Genomic DNA, 24845 nt, shown 5'->3' with positions numbered 1-24845 from the left:
CATCCGGTTTAAGCCAGGTTTCAGTCAAACAGAGCGCATCCAATCTATGATCTGTAATCATTTCATTGACAATTAGTGCTTTGGTAGAAAGAGATCTAATGTTTAGTAGCCCTATTTTTATATGTGTATTTTTAATTTGTTTGTTGTGTTCAAGTTTGACCTTTAATCCAATTTTTTTTAAATGATTTAGTGAGGGTATTGTGTTTGGTAGTTTCGGGGAACAGACACAGTCTCTATGAGATATCTAGGTGAAACAGTCTCTATGTGTTGTAGTTTATGTGACCTGTGTGACGTCTCATGGCAGCTAGCAGACGATCGGATTAACCAGTTTGTCTGCTTCCTGACTTGGGCCCCAGTTAGTCAATTACTATCATTATTAAGACAATGAGCCAAATTACTAGAGAGGAGAGTGGCACCTTCCCTGGAGGGATGGAGCCAGTCTCTCTTTAGCAGGTCAGGTCTACCCCAAAAACTCTTCCAATTGTCTATAAATCCTATTTTATTCTTCAGACACCTCTCAGACATCCAGCCATTCAGTGACACTAATCTACTATAAACCTCGTCACCACAATGAGCAGGGAGGGGACCAGAGCATATTACAGTGTCTGACATAGTTTTTGCAAAATTGCACACCTCTTTAACATTATCTTTAGTGATCTCCGACTGGCGAAGCCAGACATCGTTAGTGCCGACATGGATAACAATTTTAGAAAATCTACGTTTAGCATTAGCCAGCACTTGTAAATTTGATTTGATGTCAGATGCTCTGGCCCCCGAAATGCAATTACAATAGTGGCTGGAGTCTCTATTTCCATGTTCCTTATGTTGTGTTCTTTTTTGAGGAGATGAAGTCAAGTTTTCAAAGTAAAAATTGTATTTATTAACAAGAAAGAATAAGTACAAAAATCACTCAGCCAGCTGGGGATCTAGTCTGCTTCACCCGTAAGCTCAGCTCAAAAAGCCCCCATTTCTCCAGTGTTCCATTCTTTTCTACCTTTCTGACCCAGGATGTATTCCTTTGTTCTCAGTTTTTTTATCTTTTGATTGGCTTATTTTTACTGACGGGGCATCTCCAATATTCTAAGACATAAGTTCCAATCATTTGGTTGGTTCGTTTTTAACGCAGTGGGGTTACTGGTTTTGCCTCCTATTGGTTCTTTTTTACAATGTGTAAGCTGTTTCTAGGCTCCCCTGCTTAAAGGATTTCCTGTGTCAGAAATGCAGCTGCAGTTTATCACATCTTCACATTCACTTTTCTGGTTTTAACATATTTTTCAAGTTAGTTACACATATCATTCATCATTTGTTAGCAGGCATACATTGTTTAAAATTTGTCACACACATATATACTGATTAAGATTGTAACACACAACTATTCCCTCCTTTTACACCATTCATGGTGTAAACACTGTCCCTTTGATGCTTCGTCAGGTGTGATACTCTGTGCTGATTCTTTCTCTCTTGAACCTTGTTAGGTGTGATACACATTCCAGCACTTTTCTCTCTTAAACCTGCACTGGTCTCTCATTCCCTTAGGGCCATCTACTGTGCCTATACAGGCAATCAGCTGGCCCCTCGGTCCTGGGATCCCACTTTGCTACAAAATACAAGGAAAAACTTAAGGCTTTCATATGTGCTGTTTGAAGAGGAAAAACTGTCGTGGAGTGTCATAAAGTCTTAATGCCAGTCACTGTTGACAGGATTCTCTTTCACTACTTCACCGCACTGGTGATCACCTGTAAGGCATAAGGCTATAATATGTCATTATTTACAGTATTTTGAGTGCTGGGTTTTCTCTTAAGCTAACTAGCTCTCTTCTTCCGCTTCACTCTCTTCCTTAAGGAGTGGTACCTCGGATAAGGGAAATTGTCCTCCCACTTTATAGTAAATGGGGATTCTGAATTGTCCCCTATCGCTGCTTCTATTTCTTCTGAAATATTTTGCAGATTTTAGACATCTATCTTTTTCATGCAGCTCAGCCAAATCAGTTCTAACCTCCGCAGTTGTGTGTGAGGGGGCCTGTGAGGGTACACAATGTGTCAGGTGGTGCCAATTAGCTCCTGTCTTACCCCTTAATTTTAGGGCATGGGGGTGCACTCCACCACTTCTCAAGGCCCTGTCCACCTGGGTTCAGACCACTTTCTCTTGTGGACCTTCACCCGTACCAGTCACCAGACTTGACAGGAGGCTCCGTGGTCTCTTCCTCAGGTCCCTCTGCGTTTTTCACCTCTTTCTGCATGAGTACGGCTCTTAGTAATTATTTAACTGTTCAGCATGCTTCACAGGGGTCTTTTGTGTGGTTATGAATCCTCTTCTCATCCATTGTGGCCCATCAACATGTACTGCTCCAAAGGCATAGGCAGAGTCGGTGTAGATATTTACTCTTTTGCCCTCACTTATTTCGAGTGCTTTGGTGAGTGCGGTGATTTCGGCCAGCTGAGCTGAGGCCAGTTGTGAGATAATCTAAGAGTCCATTGTGGTGATATTTTTCCCTTCTTGTTTAACCACTGCATAGGAGGTCACATTCCCATTATTTCCCTTATAACAACATCCGTCGCTGTAAAGCTCCAGGGGTTCTGACCACAGGGGTGTGTAGTTCTATTCTTATCTTCAGATCTTTTGCTGCCCTGAATTCACAGTCATGTGGCTCTTGTCCTTCAGAGTTCATTCTTGTTGACATGTTTACCCCTGTGGCGGTGTTGGTAATATGAAGTTGTTTCAACATTTCAGCGATCTTTAGGTTTCTTACTGTTGAAAATGTGAAGGCTGCTGAGTTTAGGTATGCCACCACTCCATGCAAGGTGTTCACTATGAGTGGATATCACATAACGATGTGGGCCGTTTTTTCTATTGCTTTGCAGAGTGCTGCTAAATGTCTTCTGCATCCCACCTGGCCTTTTTCCACATTGTCCAGCTTTGAGCTGTGATAATTAAGTACCCTCCTTTCTCCCTCCTTTTTCTGAAACAAAACAGCATTCACCAACCCTCCTGTTTCAGAAACATCCAGGAAAAAAGGGTTCTTATAATCTGATGTACTGAGATGTGCCGCTTGTGCCAATGCCTGTTTTGTGTGGGTCAATGCCTCGTCAGCTTCTGTTGTCCTTGAAAGGGTAGCAGCCATCATATCCCTCAGGGTTGTGTTAATTCCACATAGTTTGGTACATGGTTCCTGCTCTATCCAGTAAGTCCTAGAAAACCCAACATTTGCTGAAATGTCTTGGGTTTACCATGTGACAATATGTTTGTTCTTTGCATTGCAGTATGGGTTAGTGAGTTTGCAGAAATCAGCCTTCCTAGGAAGGCAACTGTTCTTCGTGCCACTTGTGTTTTTTCCTTTTTAACTTTGTACCCAATCTGAAGATCCGTCAGCACGCTATCACTGCTATCACAGTGGTGGGGCCCAGATAGTTTGGTTCTTCTAGCTTGGTTGGTTTCAGGCTCTTTGCAAGCATCTTCATCACCGCTGTTGCAGCCCTGACAACCAGACAACCAGGGAAGCCCTTTGTGGTTTTTGCAGCATCAATACTTTTAGTAACCTCATATGCTCTCTCTCAATATATGATACATCCCACGGTGCCAGAGACATTTCCGGTAGTCTGGAGCGCTATCTGGTGGTGTGTAGGATCAGACAGCCGGTTTTTAAACCACCAGAAGAGTCTTGCTCTTGCTGCTTTAGATGTTTATAAATTCATATTATATTTCATTCTACATCATTGTTATTTTAGGCTGGAATTGTTTTCCACCTTCTCTCTTTACGCTGGTCATTCTGACCCAACTTGCTTCAATGATGGCAACATCATTACTATTTCTTTTTATATTCATAAACCACACTGTAATTTCCTCCTATGGTTTCATGTTTTATATTAACTAACAATCATCACTTTCTTCATTATATAATACATTTTCCCTTAACACTGAACGTCCTTACAAAGTGCGAGCTATGCTGTTTTCCATCATTTCAGACTTCAAAGTAATTCAGAGTATTATATCAATAAAAATCAATAAAAAATCAAATATATAACATATCATTCCTCATACCTCATTCCTTCATTGGAGGAATCAATTTCCTTCCAGTTTGGTCTTTGTTGCATTGGACTATTCACATTGACCAGTGTCATCTACTTAGTTATTGCTTTGATAAAAACTATAATTTCATCAATAGTAACACACAATACAATATTATTTCCGTCACAAAAATTGCTGTTTCAATCATTATACCAATTTTAGTCAACCCTGCACCCTATTTCTTAAACAATTCAATTTATATTGTTACAAACAAACAAGACAAGCAATCTTAATCTTTAGTCACCACCATGTTTCTTTTCTATTCTTAATTACTTTTAAAATGTACATTAAAAGTTCAATAAAAGCATAAGTAAAAGTAATAAATCAATTTCCATTCTCAATTAATTATCATACAAACATTCCCATGTTTGTTTAATACTTCTATAATAAATCAGGCACTCCTTTGTCTGCAAAGGTTCTCAAAACTCTACCCCCAAAATCAATCTGTAAATAATCCTCTAATGATCCCCTGATAACACAGTGACATAATACTTGGTATTTAACACTGTGATAAGTTAGTTTAGTAAAGCTAAGAGCATTCACCCACTTCCTTAAACCCCTTTCAATCCTTCTTGGTCATGTTTCTAGGGCAGTGAGGTCCTAGCCACTGGTCTTGATACTGTTCAGTCCTCAATCTGTAATAATTTGGTATCAGTAAACAGATATTTTCTTTTTCAGGAAGTATCACCAGAGAACCGACACAGCCAATGGAACATCTACAAATGCTTAAATATGGAGACAATTCAAAACATGGTTAAATTCAAAAATCATTATTAAAATGCATTAATTTATTAAAATTGTCCAAATTAAAAGTAAAGCATGCTAAAATTGAACTCATTTATAGATCATTAATTTTCATTCAGGTTTTATTTCTGCTACTTTAGCAAACATCACAAGAGACCATTTATCATGGAGGAAACTAAATCAGAACAAAGCCCTGTCAAGCTGGGAGCTTAATTTAAATACATTACCTTAATTAATCTACATTTATTCTTTCAGATGAATTTTCAACTTAATCTGTTGTCTTTAGTCTAAACCCTTAACTTTAGATTGCCCTCTGAATATATAAAATATTTAATCATTGATGAGGAGAGCTGTTTGAACATCTCCTTTATATCACTATATCTAACATTATTGTCAAAGCACATCATTTTATATATAAAAATACAATAAAACAAAACAAAAATAATAAAATAAAACAACTTAGAGATGTTCCTTCAAAATCTGCTCTTGTGTTTCTGTTTCAAGCAGACACATCAATCTTAGACTGAGAATGTGGTGGGGGGAGGGGATATTCCACTCCCTCACACTGTTTCTAATCTCATTACAGCAGTTTCTTCTTCTTTCATTTTAGAATCTCACAATAATATATTTAATTTATTCTTCAACAGTAGAAATTGATATTTATAATAATTGATTATAGTAACTGCTTTCAAACTTTCCCATCCCACACCATTTAAAAACAAAAAACTACTCTCAACTTACTTTCTTCAGTCCATTCAAACAACAGATCCTTCAAATCTTTAATAAAACAGAAGCGTTACCTTTCTTTTACGACATTCTCTATATAATCAATACAACTTTCTTTTAGCCTTCTGTTAAAGCAGAGCTTTACATTTATAACACCTTATTATTAATATATTATAATCCCTTGTTTATTAAGTAATAATTTATTATTACTACTTTCTCCATTTCTTACACTTTCTCAGGTGCAAGAACTTCCATTCTATCTAATAAAATAATATAAATCAAGTTTTTAAACTAACAGAAAAGTAAGTAAAAGTTTAAACATAATAAAGTCATAAAGAGGCACAATGGAAATTCAAACATATCTCTTTTCTTTTGTTTTGAAATAATTGCTCTTTTAATTTCTCGTGATTTTTTTATCCAAATGTTTCTTCATCATTTACCATTCCTAGGGAAGGAGGTATTGCCCCAAGTGAAGGAGTTCAAGTACCTCGGGGTCTTGTTCACGAGTGAGGGGACAATGGAGCGGGAGGTTGGCCGGAGAATCGGGGCATTGCACTCGCTCTATCTCACTGTTGTCACGAAAAGAGAGCTGAGCCGAAAGGCAAAGCTCTCGATCTACCGGTCAATTTTTGTTCCTACCCTCACCTATGGTCATGAAGGCTGGGTCATGACCGAAAGAACTAGGTCGCGAGTACAAGCGGCTGAAATGGGCTTCCTCAGAAGGGTGGCGGGCTTCTCCCTTAGAGATAGGGTGAGGAGCTCAGTCATCCGTGAGGAGCTCGGAGTAGAGCCGCTGCCCCTTTGCGTCGAAAGGAGTCAGTTGAGGTGGTTTGGGCATCTGGTAAGGATGCCCCCTGGCCGCCTCCCTAGGGAGGTGTTTCAGGCACATCGAGCTGGGAGGAGGCCTCGGGGAAGACCCAGGATTAGGTGGAGAGATTACATCTCCAAACTGGCCTGGGAACGCCTCGGGGTCCCCCAGTCAGAGCTGGTTAATGTGGCTCGGGATAGAGAAGTTTGGGGCCCCCTGCTAGAGCAGCTGCCCCCACGACCCGACTTCGGATAAGCGGTTGAAGATGGATGGATGGATCATTTAACAGTTATCATTATTATGAATCTAAAATGATACTGTCATTTATTAACTATGGCAAATGGAAATAGTTGTAATAGAAATAGAAACTCAATCAACTCTTTGTAGCACCCACTAACGTTTTTTTTCTTTTTTTTTTTTTAAATGAGGGTACCCTCTGGAAAATTTGGGGGAGTAACCAATCCAATAGGTAACTCTATAACTTTGCCATACATTTGTAATATTTACTCTTCAAATCAACAAATCAGTGGTTAGCTGCTGGATTTAAATTTAGACCCTCAGAACAACTTAGACACGGTTATTGAACACTATTGATGGTATTCTAGAAAATCAGAAAGTGATTGTATAAGACTGAAATCAACTTTTCCAGAGAAATTTTAATCCACATTATAAATGGCAAATCAATAATGATTTCCAGCAGTAATGAGCGCAGGAGGATCAATCAGATAATAGCCCACATCATTTTCAGTCTTCTTTGTCTCCCGATTTCCTCCTGCAGTATTAGTAACTTCTATAAAATCATAATTCAGCCGGGGAACTCAGTCTAAGTGAGTTTGCAGGTTTTTTTGTTTTAGTATCAGTTGTGATAAAAATATTGCTATTTAGGGTCCCTTCCTCAGATAATATGGGGGAGCCAGAAGGTAACTTTTTACACTATTTGAGTGACCTGTATATTCCCTCCCCGTCAAACAGTAGATTCCAAGCGTGTGTTTGTTTCAATTTAAATCCCTCTTTAAGCAGCCAAGCTTCTACTCACAAGTGAGTGGGCAGTCATGAATTGGGATTATTTACCTCAACCACACTCTTCTGTTATAATCCTTTATAATTCCTCCCACATTTCCCTTCACTACTTGTGGCCGGTCAGTTTGTATGGAGTACACCCAAGCAACTGACTCAATCTGTCGCAACCCTTGAGTTTGTTTACACCGTTAGGTTACCGCTCTCGGGATTTATTGTGACAGAGACACCCCAAGTTTAAAATACACTGCTTAGTGAGCGTTCCACTCACTCTTCAACCGCAAAAACAAAACACAATGTCCCTACCAATTTAAACTATTTTATTGCTAAATGCGTTCAAGGAGACGGAAACTCAGCGTCCCGGGACTAAGTGGCACTCGTCAGACACTCCACCCGTAGTCCGGTCCTGGCTCCACTGTTCCAAACAGGCCTCCCAGGTCTTTGTCTCCATGAACCACTCTGCCCTTAAGGCAGGCCTCCCAGGTCTTATAATTACACTATTACTTTTATTGCTGTAAAAACTGGCCTCCCAGAGGTCTTCTAAGACATATCACACAACACTTTGCATTCATACAAATTGGTTCTAACCATTCTGCTCCTTAGAGCAGGCCTCCCAGAGGTCTTATTTCCCTATAAATGTATTCCAATAAAACTGGGCCTCCCAGAGGTCTTCAAAAACATATCACACAACACAGAGCATTCATACAAATAATTTAATGTACTTATTCCTTCATATGTAACAATTTGCATTCTTAAGATATAACGTAACGATCATTAATTGACTGTATTCTCAATAAAAAATGTTTAAATGTAGTTACTTACAGGGGCGGCGTTGGTTGACACCCACACCTAAATAAAATACTATCTAAACTATGCAGATTTTGATTTAACAGGCTCTGGTCACCTTTTTAAATGGGCCCACGATTGGGTATCAATCAGCCACCGCTTCCTGGTGTCGTTTTCAATCGCTCCGCATCACGTCAGGGTCACCACATTCTGTCGTGTTCTTTTTTGAGGAGACGAAGTCAAGTTTTCAAAATAAAATTTTTATTTATTAACAAGAAAGAATAAGTACAAAAATCATTCAGCCAGCTGGGGATCTAGTCTGCTTCACCTGTAAGCTCCGCTCAAAAAGACCCCGTTTCTCCAGTGTTCCCTTCTTTTCTACCTTTCTGACCCAGGATGTATTCCTTTGTTCTCAGTTTTTTAATCTTTTGATTGGCTTATTTTTGCCGACGGGGCATCTCCAATATTCTAAGAGATAAGTTCCAATAATTTGGTTGGTTCGTTTTTTGCCGCAGTGGGGTTACTGGTTTTGCCTCCTATTGGTTCTTTCTTATCAGATCCTTGCTTAAAGAATTTACAATGTATAAGCTGTTTCTAGGCTCCCCTGCCTAAAGGATTTCCTCTGTCAGAAATGTCAGTTTATCACGTCAGAAATGTCAGTTTATCACATCTTCACATTCACTTATCCTTTTAGTGTTTCTGGTTTTAACATATTTTTCAAGTTAATTACACACATCATTCATCATTTGTTAGCAGGCATACATTGTTTAAAATTTGTCACACACATATATACAATTAAGATTGTAACACACAACACTTACAATAGAATCGCTGATAACAAGGGCTCTTTCAACATGATTCTCAGTGGGTGCATCACTGAGTGGGGAGATTTGATTGGAAACCCTAACAGGAATGGGAGAGTGGTGTCTCTTTCTCTGGCGGTTGCCTCGCGGCAATCGAACCGCGGCCGGCTGGCGGCAAGCCGCTTTGAAATACAAGGACAGCTTAGACTCTCAAAATCGACCAGCCATGTTGGCTATTATTATTTTTTGCTCCAAAGCCATTAGGGTTTATAACATAGTCTTGACTCTTGATTCCATGATAAGGTAAGGTTTAGGAAATTGCATTTAAATTACTTTGAAACTCTGAAGCGATTATACAGTAATATATGTAAAATATATTGAATTATTTTATGCACTTAGGTGAAAATTGTTTACATTTCTTTGATCGATGCGCATTTGAGACATGCACCAATAAACCAAAAAGAATTCCTTTTGTAAAACTTACTTGGCAATAAATATCTTTATGATTCTGATTAGGTTTTAAAATAGATATTTAATTCATGGTATGAACAATTTAGACTTTTCACCAATGCCTGACTATCAGTGAACAGTGAAAGACATCTGCAACATGGCCAAAATCTCAGGTATACTTTATATTTTTTTTTATTAATTTGCACCATGGTGATATCTATCATAAACATGAAAATCCACGTTTTGACGTGAAGGATAAACTCAATGAAAAAGCTAAATTATCCTCTGGTTTCACAGTTGCGCAGAAATTTCGTTTATGTCTTTAAATTTTTTCCAACCTCGATTTTTTTTAGTTATTTTACCTTTTACAGGTAAGGGATTCATTTGCAATTATGACCTGTACAAATGTTTAAGAAAGTGTTAAAGTCCCTGTATAGGCAATAAAAAAAAATCTAAATGCATTACAAATGTTAAAAATGTATTGCTAAAACACATTACAAAGACTGTGAACTATGTTATTCAATGTATATATATGTTTAATGCAATAAAAAAAAAATTAAAAAAAGACCGTGAACTGCGAAGTTCCACTGTCGCCAGATATCTGTTTCCGGTTTACTTGCGCGTCACCCAAAATGTCTTTTACACGATGTCTCCAGGCTCTTCCGAAAATAAGCATCAGTGATGTTCATCGCATTGTTGATGCCTGGTCCCCTGCTCCGACAAGCAAGAGGGACAAGGGCTTTAAACTCTACATATCGAGTTATCTGCACTACTACAAGGGTAAGTATTTTAATCTAATGTGGTGTGCCGGCAGATAGCGGCTAAGCTAGTTCGCCACGTGTTCATTTTTAATGTAACGTTAGTATAGAAGCTTGTTTTTTCTTAGTTTTAAAGCAGACTGTTTGTTAATTTTTGTGATAATTGTAATATCAATTGTATTAACTTGCTCTCCTCTCAGTTTCTAATAAAGATCAGGGCACAGGTGAAGTCACTGTCAGGGCACTGTGTTATAAGTCCATGAGAAAAGCAGAGAAACCTCACAGTTTGAGTGTCTGGTGAAGCTAGAATTGATAAGACCGCAGTTATAGGCTTGTTACTTTAATAGCCCGATGTTCACGGGGACTCGGCTAAGGTTATTCATGTTTAATGTAACTCAAATCAAATGAAAACAGTTATTGTAGGCAGGTAAGTTACCCTAGCTTGTCCCCTCTGGGTAAAATGCGTTCTTATTCAAGTTTTCAACTCAGTCATTCGTTTAAGATGCAATCTTGTGTTATAAGTATTAGGCTATCATGATTATACAGTGAGCAAGCTATATAAATAAGTATTTAATATAATAAAAGTGTAGAGCGACAACCTAGGGTGTAAGGTAAAGGCTGAATATTGTAGATTTATTACAATATGTTGCATGTTTGAATTAAAATACCTGTGGATATGCCACTTCCCACTCATGAAAGTTTTATCTGTTTCCGGTTTACTTGCGCGTCTACAAAGGAGCACACTCTACAAAAGCCTGACTGGAGATTTGCCTGATCTATCCATCCTTCAGGTGAGTAGGGATATAACAATAGCAAATTTCACTGTACAGTATGATATATCAACCAAAATCTGTATACCAATATTTCATTATTTCCTTTTTCCTCCCCTTTTACAAACAAATATTCTGCTTCAAAGAAAAAAAATGAAATTTAATTGATGTTCTCATAAGGGTCCTTCATTATGAACTTGTATGCCATGCATAACATAATGTGGATAGAAATTACAGGGAAAGTTACTGGTATGATAATTGTGGTTATATTATATTACTATTATATTTAGTGTATTGCTAATCAATATATTGTTACTTCCCAGGTGACAGCGGCTCACTTATAGAGCAGGTGAAGCAAGTTGGGACAATGTTGAAGACGTTTGCTCACACTGGGCAATCAGGTACAACTTGCAAACAACACCTGTGGTTGTTGGTTTAATTCCCACTGGGGCCACCTGTACATGTAGTAGACCTAGATATAAATGTCATAGTTTAGTAGTTGAAGGACCAGGACTGACTACTTGATTCTTTTATTCTAGGAACCCCTGTAGGTGCAGATCAGACCCTAATGCTGCGATGTCTTGGAGAGTTTGGCGTTGCTTGACAACAGTTTGAGGCAGGATAAAAGCTCCAGTAACGATTTGTAAGTGTGCCGATTTCGTTTATAAATGCCATAGGGTAATCTAAAAAGTAAAATTAAGATTGTACACTGCATATTCTACAGTCTGAATCCACAGCCTGTCACATTTTAAATTTATGAGAAGCTTCAGAGAAATGTAATTTGTAACACTTTTTTTTTGTATTTTCAGCTTCGGTTTTTGGCAATCAAATGTGGGAGGGACCTAAAGACAACTGTGTGGCGAATGCTTCAGAGTATCTTCTCTAATCACCTTTCCATCGATACAACCTGGTCTGGTGTAGGGGATAAAGCATGTTTTAGAAACATGTTCCTGAAGACCATTGTTCAAAGTAAGTTGGATATTTTTTTTTATATTTAAGTAGATGTGTATGACCTTATGCCATTCAAATGGAATGACAGATCTTTATTTTCTACAGGAGCCATCTGGAAGAACCCGGCAACCCAGGATGCCACTGATGAGGCGATCCAGGTTAACGTTACGTGTTACCTGAAAGGAGCATCTGAACGTGAAGGTGGAAAAATGCGCCGCACAGCCGACCCCTTAAGCCTTTGGCTGACTACTGACACCCCAGCATCACTGACAACTGGAACCCTTTCTTTATCCTGCAGTCAGTAACATCAAGACTCCTAAAAAAGCCTGCTAAATGTGTCAGACTACACTCACCCAATCCACACTGTTCACTGTGGAAATTGCTCTTTTTTTTCTCTCTCTCTCTCTCGTGACCCTGCCTTGAGGGCAGGTCCTTGGATGAATATGGGATGGTTTGTCCTTTTATACAGGCGCACGAGGAATCACTGAAGATATGCCAATTTGTACTGCCTCATTCTGGATGTCGGAGAAAACCGGTGATTCTTAGCCCACTACGCCACGCAGACCCCAACCACTCCAGACATTCTGATTGGCTGTGTTCTCTACAGCCAGATTTTCTGCTGTTAATTGTATTTGTTCCCACTTGTTGTCAAGTGTAAGTTGAATGTCAAAATGTATATTATACCTGTTATCCTGCACATTCTTTGATACCAAAGATCTCAATTATTTCATATACAATTTGCTGCTTATTTCATTGTTACAGTGCTTAACTATTCTATTTTTAAATATAGTTGTAAATTCTAGATTATACATCTAATACTTGATATCTGCACATTATCTCGTATCAAATATTCTACTTACTGTGACTTTGGCTTATTTCATTGCGTCAGTGCTTAACGATTCTATTATAGTTTGTAAATTCTATTTCATACCTCTGATACTTGATATTGCACATTAACTAGTACCAAAAATTCTACTTAATTCCGTCACAGTGCTTAACTGTTATTCTATTAAAAATAGCTTGGGAATGCTATTTCATACCTCTGATACTTGATATTGCACATTACCTGGTACCAAATATTCTACTTAATTCCATCACAATGCTTAACTGTTATTCTATTGTTAAATATAGCTTGTAAATCCTTGTGGCACAGGTCAGCATTGCAGTTATAATGGTATATTCTACTCCAGAGCTTTACTCTAAATTATTACCACTTATGACTTGTAAATATGATGTTATACCTCAATTTATTTGGTATCCTGCACTTTATTTGGTACCAAATATCCTAATTGCTTATGTTTACTGGTAATTCTTTTCATCCCAGAGCTGACCTCTTTATATTATTAACAATTATTGTAAGTGTTACAATAGTGTTTTTTACTAAAGTGTTTTTTTTTTTTTTACCAAAATTTAATTGCAAACCTACATGTTCTTTGTGTGTGTGTGTATATATATGTGTGTTTGTATTTTTCTGTTATTTATATTTCAGTGATCTGACATCTTGTTTCAATGACAGTTTCTGTACTTTGAAATGTTGAATTAAAACGCCAAATTGAAATTTGTCTGGTTTGATCAATCATTATTCTAGATAAACTGCATGCTATAAATATTAAAACAATTATATATATATATATACACACAATAAGCGGCGGCAGATCGCTCGAAAATAGCGTTTTCCTCCGACGCCCCGCGGAAGGGCCGCCTTCGATATAACAGCGGCAGAACGGCGGATGGCCAGCGGGCCGGCCGCGGAACGAAGGCGGTAGGAAGGCGGCTGCCGCTTTTAAAAAGCGGCTGCCGCCGGCGATGCGCCGTCAAACGTGTTTGCGATATCGCCATTCTGCCGCTTCTACTGCCTCCGGAGCACCGCCAGTGGCCCGCCGACTCATTGCTATCTGGGATGTTGCTCTCTGTACTGCCCGCATCCGAAACAGTATCTACCGGCTTCTCTTTCTCACTGACCTGCACTAGCGTTCGGATGCGAGTCCATTAACCTTCTCCGTCAGCCTGACTAATTCCTTACATTTATCACAAGTGAATCCCTCACTGCTGATGGAGGAGGCTATAGTAAACATGTGACATGCAATGCAGGAAGAAATAACATGAGCGGATGCCATGACTTACTGCAAATTGTTTGTTGTTCCTGAGCAGTGAGGGTTTCAGATATTTTTGAATCCCTCACATAATTGTTTGTTGTTGTTGGTTGTTCTTGATAAGTGGTGCTTTGAGATCGATGCAATAATCTGTGTACCAGAGAGTAGAAAAAACGGGTGCACGCTGAAAAAAACAAATTCACGCAGTTTAATCATGATAAAAATAGAACGCGGATGCAGGTGGAATATGCATGCAGTTGAATCGCGATAAGAGAATAATACGAGGGAAAACCCGATGCATGCTTAAAATGGCAGACGTTAAGGATTAAAGGCTGAAAACAGATATATAAGCGATGCTAAAAAAACTAGCAGGCTACAAACACAGACTCTAGCTAGGTGCAAGCAGCAACAGGTAAAATACACGCATATGAAACAGGAGAAAAGCGGAAAAACCTGAAAAGCGGGAAAATGACAAAGGATATAACTATGAAAGATGACTATAACGATGAACGTTTGAGAATAAGAATAAGCAATAAGCAGGCCAACTCTCGTGCAGCATGCGTGCTGTGCCGTCAGCAACAGGAAGTCCAGTGTCCAGTCTACACTCTAAGCTTTCTTAAGTTTCTGATGACTGACCATTTTTGCTGCTTCTTTCAACGTCTAAGCAAAACAAAAATAGCTAGATTTGAGAACTTTTGAATAAGTTCCACACAGTTTTGAGGAAGAATAAAGGGGACTCATAGCAGCTATAAGACTAAAGCCACCTTTTCGCTGCATCTGACAAACGAGAGACGATAGACCAGAAGTCATTTATTTCCAATGGAGAGTCACGCAGGGGCTGCACGAGGTTCCGGCCATCTCTGGATGTAATATTTTCAGATCTGATTTGAGCCAAATCAGATTCAAAATCAGATTCGTTTTTAAAAAAATATTCTGAAATTACTTTTCACTCTTGCACCAATGTTCTGATTTCAACATATTATTTCATACTTATTTCATCCTGTGGCCACATTTTTTAATTAACAACTGATTTCAATTGCACAATAATCTCCCAAGTGTCTTCTTTAAAAAGAGACCAAAATTAGACCATTTAATTATTTAAAGTTGAAATGAGAAAGATGACAGTGTAAATAAATGCAGTGCAGTGAGTCAGATGTTCATTAATTAACTGATCTGGACTGTGTTTCCTAGAAGCATCTTTAGTGTAAGCTGATCTTAGGTACCATAGGCATCAATGATATTTAAGAGCAATTTGTGCTAACAATGCTTTGTTTAACACAGCCCTGAGTGATTCCATTCATTTAGTTGAATGATTTATCAGACTGAATCAACATGCAGGTTTGTGAGTAAGAGTGTCTTATGGCGATGCTATAGAGTAATTTTTTGAATTTTTGTAAATTTAGTTGAATGAGTGAAAATGACAACACGAAAAAAGTGTTTTTGGTATAATTTGGTGGTACATGTTTTTTTTTTTTGTTTTGGTGTTGTTACATGAAATACTGCAAGCTCACACAAACTTTTGATTAACATGGTCTGAAGATGATCTGAGCAAAATTTGGTAAAAATTTGATTATTGCTGTGGGAGGAGTTGGAAAAAGTAGGTTTTCAATAAAATGTTTGGCCGACCATGACAAATGTGTTATCATTGAACTCGATCCCAGGAATCGATCAAGACCATTGTCATAACAACAGCCTAAAATTATCAAAAGTTATTAGTATTTTTATAGAGTTTTGTAATGATATGGCAATGTGTAAAATACAGCATTTTGCAACAAAATTCAAAATGGCCGATGCACAAAATTGGTATCATTTGACACGGTATGCCCCACAGAATCAAAAGAGTCCAGTTTCGTGATTTTTAGGACGAACCGTTCAGAAGTTATAAGCAAAAATATCCATTTTATATCTCCTGACCTGTAGGTGTCACTGCGCCGAAACACTGCAAGTCAACTCAAGGCATGATGACTATGACACTTAATGAGTTTCGTCACAATCTGTCAAAATATTGTAGAGATACAGCCTCAAATTCAATTTTGCGTGTTCTTCGTTGAATTTGTTGAAGCGCCATTCAAAACCGGTTTGGTATATCAAAACTCTTAACAAATGTTTGTCCCGAGTGTCTCCAAATGACGCATGTACATTTGTGTAAATCAGATTTCTGGCCTAGGACGAGTTCGAAAAAGTATGTTTTAATGAAAATTACAAAAACAATTTGTCTCCAGGTCTTACGGTTCAAAAGTTATTAGCATAAACATGAGTGAAACTTTAAACTCTTGGTGGCGCTAGAGAGTTTGAGATAAAGACTCTAAATTTGCTATTGTAGCACTTCCTACTGTCCTCTACCTGTGAGCAAATTAAATATCTTTCCCGTGAATGGTTCTATGCCATAGGAACCATATAGAGTATAGTAATAATAATAAATATAGATGCAAGCAGCAAATAAGGGGCCAATCACATCAATTATTATTAGACAAAACAATGGCAAAAAATTTGTAATTAAAGCAATCTGGTAATGATTTTAGGCAAAATTGTTGAAAAACAATGAATATGATCAATTGCAATAGGATATAAAAGCTTATTACTTTTTATCAACAGGTGGAGCTGTAACCAAATTGATAAGGTGTGGTCAAGGTGCAGTCATGATGACACATATAAAGTTTCATGTCAATACACCAAAGCGTTGTTGAGATAGAGCCTGAAAACAATTCTGGTACTGTGCCATTAAATTCATTGTTGTGATAAATGAAAGCGGTTTGGCCTATCAACATGAAATATATAACTTTTTGTCACCATGATCTGAAGGTGGTCTGGTTTGATTTTGGTAAAAATCTGACAAACGCTCTAGGAGGAGTTCGAAAAAAATAGTTTTTTTTTAAAGGATTTCAAAATGGCAGACAGGAAGTTTGATTGATCATGGCATAATTTGAATCTACTTTCTCGGCATGACCCACAGAACCTACCAAGACTGATTTCATGACAATAGCACAAAGTAATCAGAAGTTATTAGCATTTAATGAAAATCTGGTATAACTTTTGACCAGAAGGTGGTGCTGTCCCAAAAAATGTTTTAGTACCTTCAGGGCATTGTGCCAATGACACATAAGTTTCATAACTGTTACATGCCTCCCCAGTCTAGGGTTGGGGAGGGGGTAAAAGGGAAATTTATGAATAGAAAATATAAAAACAAAATTAACAGGCAATCCAAGAGCTCTTCTCTCCTGTCCCAGCACACCACAAAAATCAGTCAGATTTTAGAAACACTCAATAGTAAGATTTATTGACAAGTGCAAATCACAAAAGGGAAGCTTAAAGGCATCAGGAGGGGACCAGGCCAAAATAACAAACAGAAAATTAAAAACTCTTATCTCCCTCCCTCTCTAACCCAAACACAGGAGAAAACATGTTAATGTTTTGATATTTATTAATAATTAATTAATTACTCCAGAGAATCTTTCTGCACAGGACTAGCTCAAACAGCTGCTAAAAGATGATTTTGTTGATGGCGGCCATGTTTTTCTACGTATGTGACTGTCCTTATAGTCCTTGATGGCACCTTAGACACAGACATGGCATGCTAAATTTCAAGTCGATCGGCAGAGCCATTCCCTACTTAGATCCATTTAAAAAATGTAGATATTTTATAGCGACATCAAGAGGTGGAGATGCACAATTGTTTTTGTGTGTCCTTAGAATGACTACAAATGTGTGTGTACCAAATATGGTGACAATATCTGATTCTGTTCAAAAGTAATAACCATTTTTGTAAGTGGCCACACCCATTATGAACATTTTGGCATACCGTTTGACGATGAATCAAAATCTCAAAATTCCTTTAACTTTTCATTTTTGGACTCCAGAGAATCTTTCTCCACTGGTTTGGTTCCGATCGGGCGAACGACCTGGGACTAGTTCGAAAAAGTTATATTTTAACACTTATGTTTTGTTAAGATTTGCTTCACTTCCTCGTTGTTTGGGGTCACTGTTACCCCGAATGATTAAAGTGTAAAAATGATCAATATAATTAAAAAAACTTATATTGCTTAAATGTTCCTTTCCATTTATCCTGAGCTAATTGAACTGATAAAAGAATAGAAATAAGTGTATCATTAACTCTCACATTTACTGAAGTAGGAATGTGCATTTCAGAAAAGAAACCATATCATTTCTTAATTTACACAAAATAATGCAAAAATATAGCTGTATATGTTCTATATATGTTATTGAACAAATATAATATCTGTTTTGTTTGAAAAAAATAAATCAGACAAATTTTGTTTTCCAAAATAGTAACATTACTTATGTTTGGGGCCTGACTCTCAGCCGGGATCAATCAGTCGATATCATTGTTTTTAAATAAAGAAATTAAAAAGTACTTTTTTTTTTTAAAACACACTCACTAACCAGGCATACTAACTATGTGCAAATTTACAGTATATACACATCGTCTGGGCAACCGGACAGATCTATCTAAAAATAACAATATAACTTTGATTACACAAAATAATATGGTATATAGAAAGATGTGCTCTCTGTAATAGATTTTGCCAATACCAATATGTCTAAAACTGCTGATATTCAAAGAGTTTTATATACATATAATACACAAAAAGGATGGTCAAACACTTTTCTCCTTTGTCCAGGTTGTGTACCCCTCCTTTTGTGTTATTGTGGTCATATTTGGTGCTCAAAGATGTATCCCTGTGCAATGTGCTCATCAGGAGGATGAGCACATCCCCATCCTTTAGTCTGAACAAGCTCTATTGGAAGCTCTGACTTGTTTTTTCTTATTGTGCCCAACATGGTAAGCTTTCTTTTCAGCAGTTCTTCTCCTAGTGCATATGAAGTAAAAAGTTGTTACAAGCAGAGGTGGGTAGTAACTCGTTACATTTACTTGAGTAAAATTTTGGGGGAAATTTTACTTTTAGAGTAGGTTTAAAAGTGGTACGTTTTACTTTCACACAAGTAAATTTGTAACGATTTTTTTTTAACTTTTACTTTACAATGTGTGGCGTAACTGTAGTTACATTACTAGGTTTAATTTGAATTAATGTGTAATTTGAGAGATTATTGAATGGAACTTTTACTAGAGCAGAAGTTCACAGCTGCACATGAGGAGACGCTTCCACTTGAGTGATGAGACTGTCACTCAAGTCATCAGTGCAAGCAGCTTCAAACTCTTCCAAGTGAAACACTTTCTTCACTCTTCACAGTGTAAAAAATAGTTCTGTCATGCAATGCTTTCTTTTAACACCAAGACAAGCTGATATTTCAAGATTAAAGTCACAGCTCCAACTTCAGGCAGCACACTGAGTTAAATTTTGGCTCTAATTTTAATGTGGGCTTTTCTTTGTAATGAGATGGTCATTTTCAGGGTGATTCTGTAACTGGGCTCTTATGACATCCGTTTTTAAGTGTACATTTTTAAATCAGTGCAGCATATATCAGTGTGCTTTGTCCCGTATGTCATAAGCAGTATTTATGCATTTACTCTGTGCCCTTGCGGGGGTACTGGAAACTATCGCAGCTATATCAGATGGATTAACTGTATAAATCCATGTAATTGTAAATTACTGCCATTCGCGTGATCGACAATTTTAGCGCGAACAGACAGCATTTCTGCGTATGGACAGCGAGGTACTCGTTTACTATTTCCTATATAGTGAATGGCAGTTAGTGCACTATATCTCAGCAGTAAGTGAATGAAATTAGTGAAATCAGACGAGAGTGTTGGAGCACTGGGGCTGGTGCAGAAACGTCACATTTGACATTTTTAAATACTTGGGCTTTATTTGTTATTCTTATTAAATAATATATAAATACAATAAATCTTCATTCTGTTTGTCATTTTTAATATATACTGTGTGTTAATATAAAGAGAACACATTTGATAAAATAGAGTACATTTTAAAATGTATCTGTATGTTTTGTCTCTCTATATGTTATTATGTTATTTTAATTCAGTAATGATTTGTCAAATTATTTACTACATTCAGCATGAAATAAAACATTTCAGGAGTGAAGGAAGCAGTAAACTCCCAGCTTGTACGTCTTCCCTCTGTGGTGGATTGTGGGAAATTAACCGTCATTGAGTGTACTTGAAACGTACACTTGAAATTAGAGTGCATTGTGGGTAAGAATGAGTGAACAAAAGTAGGGAACGAGAAGCTCACTCAGAATTCAGACACTCCAACAAAATAGTGAAAACTCAAAATAGGGCATTATGTAGTGGATACGGGGTGGTTTCAGACACAGCAAGTGTTCCACGATCAGGGTTGGTGCCCTACGTAGGTTGCGTTCTCTGCATTTAGAGAGCGGCGGTACTGCTGTACAGACCTAACGATCTAAATACTTATGACACTGAAAACTGTAAGAGAGCCCTTGTTATTGGCGATTCTATTGTAAGGAACTTGGAAATAGAGACTCCAGCCACTATTGTTAATTGCATTTTGGGGGCCAGAGCATCTGACAACAAATCAAATTTACAAGTGCTGGCTAATGCTAAACCTAGATTTTCTAAAATTGTTATCCATGTTGGCACTAACGATGTCCAGCTTCGGCAGTCGGAGATCACTAAAGATAATGTTAAAGAGGTATGCAAATTTGCAAAAACCAAGTCAGACACTGTAACATGCTCTGGTCCCCTCCCTGCTCGTCGTGGTGAAGAGGTTTATAGTAGATTAGTGTTGCTGGATGTCTGAGTGGTGTCTGAAGAATAAAAAAGGATTTATAGACAATTGGAAGAGTTTTTGGGGTAGACCTGACCTGCTAAAGAGAGACGGACTACATCCCTCCAGGGAAGGTGCCGCTCTTCTCTCTAGTAATTTGGATCATAGTCTTAATAATGACAGTATTTGACTATCTGGGGCCAAGGAAGCAGACAAACTGGTTAATCCAAATGTCTGCTAGCTGCCTTGAGACATCACACAGGTCACAAACTACAACACATAGACTGTGTCTGTTCCCCGAATTACCAAACACAATACCCTCACTAAATCATTTGGACATTTTTTTTTAAGGTCAAACTTGAACAAAACAAACCAATTAAAGATATACATCATATAAAAATAGGGCTACTAAACATGGTATCTCTTTCTACCAAAGCACTAATTGTTAATTAAATGATTACAGATTTTAGATTGGATGTGCTCTGTTTGACTGAAACCTGGTTTAAACCGGATGAATATATTAGTTTAAATGAATCTACTCCCACAGGTTATTGTTATAACATGAGCCTCATCTGAAGGGTCGAGGAGGAGGTGTTGCTACAATTTACAGTGAAGTTTTTGGTGTTACTCAGAGGACAGGATATAAATGTAAGTCTTTTGAACTAATAATGCTTAATGTGACACCGTCAGATATAAATAAAAAATCTCTGTCATCTTTTGTCCTTGCTACAATGTATAGGTCACCGGTCATTATTCTGATTTCCTTGGTGAATTTGCTAATTTTTTATCAGATCTTGTAGTTACTGTAGATAGAGCTTTATCTATGTGAATATTGAAGTCACCAACAATGAATGAAAATGATACATTGGGATTAGCATTTATCGATATTCTCAACTCTCTTGGAGTCAGACAAAATTTAACAGGACTAACTCATCACCATAATCATACGCTAGATTTAATTCTGTCTATGTTGATAATATAGAAATTCTGCAGCAGACCGATAACATTGGTCTGAGGACATCGGATCATTACCTCCTCTCTTGTATGCTGCTGTCACGATTCCCGTTGTCTGCTCTGTTTCTCACCTGTCCCAAACTAGACTTCCCATAATCCCCTGCCCTCATCACTGCCAGTGTCATTGTTTCCACCTGTGTTTAATTTACTCATCAGCCCTGTGTATTTAAACCCTGTTGTTTGTTCTTTCATTGTCGGTTGTTGAATGTTATGGTTGTCCTTGATTGTGTTCCTGCCCGTGCCCTCTGTGGATGTTTTTCATGTTTATACTTTGTCTTCCCCTCGTGGATGTTTTGTTTGTTCCCTGTGTTGTTCAGTTATTTTGAGTTACCCTGTTTACCCTTTTGTTCCTTCATTAAAGAACTGCACTTAGATCCTCACTCCTTGTCTGCCCTCGTCTGATTCATAACAGCTGCGATCAGCTAATGTTACTCAATCTACACCATGCTATTGTTCAGGTAGAACTATTCTTTCGACCACTAAAGATAGCTTCGCTAATAATCTTCCAGATCTATCTCATACACTCAATAAACCCCAAAGGCCAGAAGAACTTGATGAAATAACAAAAAATATAAATGCAGTCTTCTCTAGCACTCTTGATATTATAGCCCCACTTCGATTAAAGAAAATGACAGAAATAAGCCCTGCACCATGGTACAATGATCACACTCATGCTCTCAAGAGAGCAGCTTGGAAAATGGAGCGCATGTGTAAAAATACAAAATGAGAAGTATTTCGTGGTGCATGGAAGGATAGTGTCTGTAAATACAGACAGGCACTAAAAGCTGTCAGGTCAGCATATTTTAGTAAACGCATAGAAAATAACCACAACAATCCTAGATGTTTATTCAGTACTCTGGCTAAATTGGTTAGGAATAATGCCTCAACAGAACCAGATATTACGTTGCAGCAGAAGAGTGATGACTTCATGGATTTCTTTACAGATTGAAATAATCATTTCATTGGAATTATGCAATCATCTGTCATAGCACCTCAGAAAACAGTGTCTAATAATTTTCCTCACATGCAACTTCAATCCTTCTCTGTCATAGATCTTGAAGAGCTAACAAAACTTATCGAAACATCAAAAGCCACAACATATTTGCTAGATCCTATACCAACTAAGCTCTTAATATTATTAACTCCTCGCTATTCTTAGGACATGTCCCAAGAAACTTTAAAATGGCAGTTATCAAACTGCTTATTAAGAAGCCACAACATGATCCTGGAGAACTGGCTAATTATAGACCGATTTTAAATCTCCCTTTTACGTCAAAAATATTAGAAAAGGTAGTATCCTCCCAAATATGTTCATTTCTACAGAGAAATAGTATATACAAAGAATTTCAGTCAGGATTTAGGCCTCATCATAGTACAGAGACTGCACTTATCAGAGTTACAAATGACTTGCTCTTATCAACTGATCGCGGCTGCATTTCTCTTCTAGTGCTTTTAGATCTTGGTGCTGCATTCGACACGATAGAACACGACATTCTCTTGAATAGACTAGAGAATTATGTTGGCTTTTTGGAGTTGCATTAGCATGGTTTAGATCTTAATTAGCAGACCGCTACCACTTTGTCTATGTAAATGAGGAATTGTCAAACCAAAAAAAAGTAAAATATGGAGAGCCACAGGGATCAATTTTAGGGCCTCTGCTTTTCTCCATGTATATGCTTCCCCTGGGAGATATTATCAGGAATCATGGAATAAGTTTCCACCGCTATGCTGACGATACACAACTTTATATTTCTTCAAAACCTGATGAGATTTCATAATTCTCCAAATTAGCAGAGTGTATCAATGAAATAAAAGTGAAAAATGAAATTTCCTTTCTACTCAATTCTGACAAAAGAGGTACTAATGATTGGACTAAAAATCTCTAAAAATAAGCCCTACAATATAATTTGACTCTTGATGGATGTACTGTTACATAATCTTCAACAGCAAAGAACTTGGGTGTTATATTTTATACCAATCTGTCCTTTGAAAATCAAATTACCAATGTTTGTAGAACAGCTTTCTTCCACCTAAGAAATATTGCTAAATTAAGGCACATGCTCTCTGTTACTGATGCCGAAAAACTAATTCATACATTCATGACCTAGATTATTGTAATGCAATACTAGGAGGATGTCCAGCAAGATCAATAAATAAACTTAAAATGGTTTAAAATGCAGCAGCCAGAGTGCTAACGAGAACCAAGAAATATGATCATATTAGCCCCATTTTATCATCGTTACATTGGCTACCTGTTAAATTCTGTATTAATTTTAAAATTCTGTTAACTACATACAAAGCTTTGAATGGTCTAGCTCCGAAGTACTTAAGTGACCTTCTGCCACGCTTTATTCCAACAAGTTCATTACAATCACACATTTCTGGCCTGTTAATAGTTCCTAGAATATCAAAATCCAAAAAAGGAGGTAGATCCTTATCATATTTGGCTCCTAAACTATGGACACTAACACTGTTTGAGATGCAGACACACTCCCTCAGTTTAAGTCTAGACTAAAGACTCATCTATTTAGCCAGGCATAAACCTAATTTATCCTCCAACCCACAATTAGGCTGCTTTAGTTGGGTCTGCCGGAACCAGAAACCAGAAACTTTGATCATGATTTATAACTCAGCAATACATTGAATGGCATCTATGCTTTATTTTATTTGTTTCCCTGTCTCAGCCTCGGGACTCCTATCATGAGGTCACCAGAACCGGCTGGATCCAGCACCATTCCTGCTTCGTGTTGGACTCCACTGCTACGTGTCGCTGAATGGTGATGACTAAATACAGCCGGTGCCAGCCAAACATAACTTCAGTCTATTATGATGGACTTCAGAGGATGAACTGATGCAAACTCCAACCATACGACATGGGATAATTCATATGCCATTGTCTGAACCTTGGATTTAGGATGGACCCAACCGAACCTCACCAAAATTACCGGCCAGGTTGAACTGCTTTTCACATCCCTGATCTTTGCCTAAATCACCTCGGTCTATTGATGGACTACGATCTTGAAATGGAATGCATAGACTAAAAATTGCCAACAAAAGCCTTCATCAGCCAATTAATTAGGACAATTGCATCTATGTGAACTTCTGCAGTTAATCCAGGATGGACTTCAAAGACATTGGTCATTAATCTTACAGTTCAAACGAAATTGATGTTTAAACACTGACCCTTAACACTTA

General features: G+C 37.7%; 1 long non-coding RNA gene across 1 annotated transcript; it reads left to right on the top strand.

Annotated features, from left to right (window-relative positions):
- Positions 1–10895: 10895 nt before the first annotated feature.
- On the top strand, positions 10896–12083 carry LOC127634749 (uncharacterized). Its single transcript, XR_007969403.1, has 5 exons — positions 10896–10948; positions 11251–11328; positions 11467–11570; positions 11737–11896; positions 11984–12083. It is a non-coding gene; the product is annotated as an uncharacterized LOC127634749 (long non-coding RNA).
- The last annotated feature ends 12762 nt before the right edge of the window (positions 12084–24845 follow it).

Source organism: Xyrauchen texanus, chromosome 42, assembly GCF_025860055.1.
Source record: "Xyrauchen texanus isolate HMW12.3.18 chromosome 42, RBS_HiC_50CHRs, whole genome shotgun sequence".
NCBI classification, from domain to species: Eukaryota; Metazoa; Chordata; class Actinopteri; order Cypriniformes; family Catostomidae; genus Xyrauchen; species Xyrauchen texanus.
Note: the sequence above shows the minus strand (reverse complement) of the source record. Positions and strands in the feature narration are given on the sequence as shown.